This window comes from Chiloscyllium plagiosum, unplaced genomic scaffold (assembly GCF_037043375.1).
Source record: "Chiloscyllium plagiosum isolate Xiang-an unplaced genomic scaffold, Cpla_swu_hap1 HiC_scaffold_43, whole genome shotgun sequence".
Lineage (NCBI taxonomy): Eukaryota > Metazoa > Chordata > Chondrichthyes > Orectolobiformes > Hemiscylliidae > Chiloscyllium > Chiloscyllium plagiosum.
The window spans coordinates 42,750,926-42,755,925 of record NW_028270181.1 but is presented as its reverse complement, the minus strand read 5'-3'; the positions used below and the strand labels follow the sequence as shown (position 1 = coordinate 42,755,925).

Below are 5,000 nucleotides of genomic sequence, written 5' to 3'. Positions count from 1 at the left end.
AGTGCCGGCAGCTTACTCGAGCGGAAGGGTCAGCCGGGATTCCTCCCTTGCCAGAGGCCCGAGCGCGGCGGTGACGACTCGCCGCCCAGGACGCGCGAGCCGCCGGCCGACAGAGACTGCCCGACGGTCAGAGAGAGGGAGAGAGAAGTGCGGAGACACAAGTGGCGAACGGTCGCACATCGTCCGCCAGCCGCGGAACGGCACGGCCTTCAGTGGGGCCGGCGGGCGACGCCGCTCCTGAACGCAGCGGCCCCGAGCCGGACGAGTCGAGGAAGGCACGACGACGGTGACCGGGTACGGAAGACACAGCGGTGGCCTTCTGGCGACTTGGCCCCCGACTGCCCGACGTTCCGCCGTCCTCCCGATGGCCAGGAGGAGGACCGTGCGGGGGCTGGCCGTCGGCGTGATAGGTGTGCCTGTACGGTGACAGAGCACACACCACGCCCGCCAAACCCCACCCGTGCCCCCCCCCCCTCCCCCGAGACCGGTGGCAGGACCGAGCAGAAACGTGCGGACTGAACGGGAGAGCCGAAAGCCAGCGATCCACGCGCGTGCGACCGACGAGGTCACAGCGTACGACGAAAACCTCCTCCCTCGGCCAGGCACTCGGCGCCAGCATGGGGAGACAGGATCGGACGCCCCGCCGGCCACTTAAGGCCGAGGATGAACCACGAGACGGGCGACTGCAGCGCCGCGCAGCCTGCCGCTCCCAGACGCGGTCTGTGCCCCTCAACACTCTCAATCGATCAACCATCGAGTCGGGTCAGCGAGTCCGACCGGCGAGCTCCACGGCGAGGCCGGCGGCGCACCAGCACCGGACCTCCTCGGCCCCCTTCACTCTTTCCACTGCCAGCCGACCGAGAGACGGGCCCAGAGCGGACGTACAGAGCACAGGCAGACCCCGCGGGAGGCTCAACAGTTGGAGGCAGCTCCGTGTCCCAAAGACGAGGCGGTGCACGTCGCCGTGTAAACCACCGACAGCCATTCAGGGACCGGTGACAGCCGTGCTGGCCCCACTGCCACGACACAGACGGACGACAGGCCGCGCTCCCCGGCGGGGGGGGGATGACGTCGATCCTGACGAACGGAATGTGCAGGGTGCGGGGAAAGGCCGTGCGCTCCGACGCCGGAGGGCTCCGGAGTCTGAACTTAGGGGGACAAAGAGGACGGGTCCTCTGCGACACCCCAGCCGCGCTCTCGCCAGCCAAGGCGAGTGCGATTGATTGAAAAACGACCCTCAGACAGGCGTGGCCCCGGGAAGAACCCGGGGCCGCAAAGTGCGTTCAAAGTGTCGATGATCAATGTGTCCTGCAATTCACATTAATTCTCGCAGCTGGCTGCGTTCTTCATCGACGCACGAGCCGAGTGATCCACCGTTAAGAGTTGTCTGAGTTTTGTTTTCGGTCTCTCCCTCGCCACCCGGCAAAGTGCGTCGGCTCTGCCGCCCTGCGGTGCTCATCACCCAGGTTTCCAACCCGGACCTGCGAGCGTGGTGCGAGGGGCGACCTCGCTGCGGTCCACACCTCGATCGATCTGGTTCGGACCGTCCGGTGTGGGAGGTCCCTTGGCAGGCCGGCTTTCCTGTTAAAGGGGCCGGTGCTCCAGGCCGAGTGGTTCTTCCCCGTCGCTCCCGGGTGCGTCCACCGCGAAAAGTCAGGATCCCACGGCAGGGTCGGGAGAGTTGGCACCCCTCTGCCTCCGAAACGTGCTTTCACCCCGTGACGTCGGTGAAGCCTAGAAGCCGCAGCTTTGCCAAGGCAGTGGTCCGAAATCGAGCGTTTGGGAGCGGGTCCCGGTACCGTGCTTGCCCGCGCACTGCCCTCGCTCCTGGAGCGAGGCTTTATGTGGGGGGGCCGTTGCCGTCTCTCTGTTTCCCTTGCGTGTCGGAATCCCATTTCTCTCAGCACCGTAGTTCCGAGGCGGGGAGAGGAGCCAGGGAGGTGGAGCTCCCACTCTCTCCTCTGAGCTCGCGCACACGGCTGGTTTCGGCTGGCCTGTGCTCTCGCACCCTTTCATCCGCGAGGGTGATGCTCCATCTGACCCGTCGGTACCAGGGTGTCTCGCTTTGTGGTCAGACGAGAGGCTGAATTTCCTAAGAGTTGAACCCGGCGCCAGTAAGTGTGATGGGATATCCGCAGCAGGTCTCCAAGGTGAACAGCCTCTGGCATGTTAGAACAATGTAGGTAAGGGAAGTCGGCAAGTCAGATCCATAACTTCGGGATAAGGATTGGCTCTAAGGGCTGGGTCGAGGGCTGGGGGGCGAAGCGGGGCTGGGCACGTGCCGCGGCTGGACGAGGCGCCGCCCCCTCACGGGGGCCGGTGGCGACTCTGGACGCGCGCCGGGCCCTTCCTGTAGATCGCCCCAGCTGCGGTGCCCGTCGTCCTTCCATGGCAGGCGGGTGGCCTTGGCCGGCGCCTAGCAGCTGACTTAGAACTGGTGCGGACCAGGGGAATCCGACTGTTTAATTAAAACAAAGCATCGCGAAGGCCGCAGGTCGGTGTTGACGCGATGTGATTTCTGCCCAGTGCTCTGAATGTCAAAGTGAAGAAATTCAATGAAGCGTGGGTAAACGGCGGGAGTAACTATGACTCTCTTAAGGGGGGATGTGACTACAGTGTTTTTATGGTTTTGGTCTCAGACCAGTGCCTGCGTAGTCACCTTTGCATTCGTTTTTACGTATTTTATCGAGTGCAAAGTTAGGTCGAACCTCCTCGTGGTTCCCCCTGGTAACGGCCTATACGAGGAAGCTCCTGACGGGGGTGATTTCAGCTGTTTTTGTGGCGTTTTAGTCTAGTTTTATCAGTGTTTTACCATTGATTTTATCTTTGGTTTTAACCTGATTTACTGGTGCTTTGCACCACGGCGGCTTGATCGTTTTAACCGTTGTCTGAGCATTACTCGATATAGTCCGGCTAATACGACCTGGTAGAAAAGATACGAGACGGCTGGTGACCTGTCGGTCTACGGGAAACAAAATTTTGGCGAAGGCGTTATGGCTGATACCAAAGTATCCGGTTGGGTGGGAGACCGGGTAAATAACCGCCCCGCACGGTGGCTTTTGGCGGCTCCGTGTGTAAAGTGTGCAAGCCAAAATCGGACTGTACAATCCGTCTCAACTCAGACACAGACGGATGAGACCATACGAATTATTCCGGCAAGGTTGTCCTCGGGCAGGCACGAGGAAACCTTTAATATAGTCCAGAATAATGACAAAATCCGAAAGACAATGCTGGGAGAGAAGGCCCCTCTACAGCCAAGTCCATTTAAGAGCCGGACAATTTTTAATTCGAATTTTAAAGGGCCCTTTAATTTTAATCGAAGTGGAGTTTTAGAGAGACAAGAGGGGGAAGATGAGGGTAGGATTATACACCCGTCCAACAGAGAAACTAATAAATTAGAAATTACAATCAATTACCCTGTAGAAGATTTTAAGTGTAGTTATTGTAATAACATCTACAATACTACGGGGGTATTTAGGAAACACTTAAAAGTATGTCGAGGGATTAAATCGGTCAGGATAAGGTGTAGCAAATGTAAATGCGAGGGTAGTTACCCAGGCAGTAGCGTGCCATTATCCAAAATGTAAAAGAGATGGGGATGATAGTATAGGTGCTTGTAGTAACGTTAATGATAGGAATGTGGAGGAAGATTTAGAGAAACCCTTTCAATGTGAGCTTTGCTCATTAAAATTTAAATCGGCTAGAGGATTGGGACAGCATGAAAGGCATGCACACCCTAGCTTAAGAAATGAGAAAAGGAAAGGGGGTAAGGCAGACAAAATAGAGAATAATGATGGAAATAAAAGGGGTGCATGGTCTAGAGAGGAAATTGAAATGCTGCAACAATTGGAATCTGAGTTTATTGGTTGCAGAAATATAAATAAATTGATAGCGGATAGGATAGGGTCTAAAACTGCAAAACAAATTTCAGACAAGAGACGACTAATAAATAAGAAAAATAAATCTAGTAAGAAGGAGTTAAATTTAGATGAGCTCCCCAATAGTATTGATGAAGAGGAAGGAGAGGATAATGATAGAATTGGAAGTGACCTGATACCCGATAGGAGCGTAGAAGAGGAGAATCAGGACATTACGGATGTTAGGGAATGCCCAAATGGCTCAATCACAGATTTGATAAAAATAATTGAGGAAGATCTGAAGAAGGGTAAAAAAGGTTGCAAAGAGTTTGATAAGATTATGGGGGAGATTGTGGGTAAATTAGGAAAGAGGAAGGAGGATGGTAGGAAGAGTAAAATAAGCGATAATAATAGAATAAAGTCTAAAGCTAAGGATAATGGACGAAAGAAATATAGGATGGTAAACAACGCTTTAAAGAGATACAGTGGGGAAAAAGGGAAATTTAAGGAGGCACAAGTCTTATATAAAAGTAAAAGGCAGTATTTGGCAAGAACTTTAATGGGAGCCCCTGTTAATAGTAAATGTCCCCTAAGCGAGAAGGAATTGGAGGAATATTTTAAAGAGAAATTAATGACTATTAATGAGAAAAATAGTTTAAGGGGTTTCGCCAAATACAAAAATCAAGGAGAGGAATCCCTGGACGTTGCTCTATCTGGTCCTGTGACGGTGGAAGAAGTCGATCAGGCCTTAAGGGCGATGGACGCAAACACCGTCGCAGGACCAGATGGGAGATTATTAAAGGCTTTAACAAAGATAATTCAATACTGCCTAGGGTGTATAGCATTTGGCTACAAAGTGGTAGGATCCCAGACAGGTTAAAAACTAGTAGAACAGTGTTAATCCCAAAAGTGAGCAGTGAGGATAAACTTAAAGATATAGATAATTGGAGGCCAATAACCATCGGGCCAATCCTGCTCAGACTTTTTACTAAAATCGTGGCGGGTAGGCTTAATAAGGTAATAGTTTTAAACAAACGTCACAAAGGTTTTATGTCTGGTATCTCAGGGTGCGAGGAAAATATTAAAATCCTTGAGAATATTATGAAAGGTGCCAAGAAGAGGAAGAAAAATTTAGCTGTAGTC

At 53.2% G+C, this 5,000-nt stretch overlaps 1 non-coding gene across 1 annotated transcript; it reads right to left on the bottom strand.

Annotated features, from left to right (window-relative positions):
* Positions 1–1,231: 1,231 nt before the first annotated feature.
* Positions 1,232–1,385, bottom strand: LOC148137503 (5.8S ribosomal RNA). Its single transcript, XR_015754303.1, has one exon. It is a non-coding gene; the product is annotated as a 5.8S ribosomal RNA (ribosomal RNA).
* Positions 1,386–5,000: the final 3,615 nt, after the last annotated feature.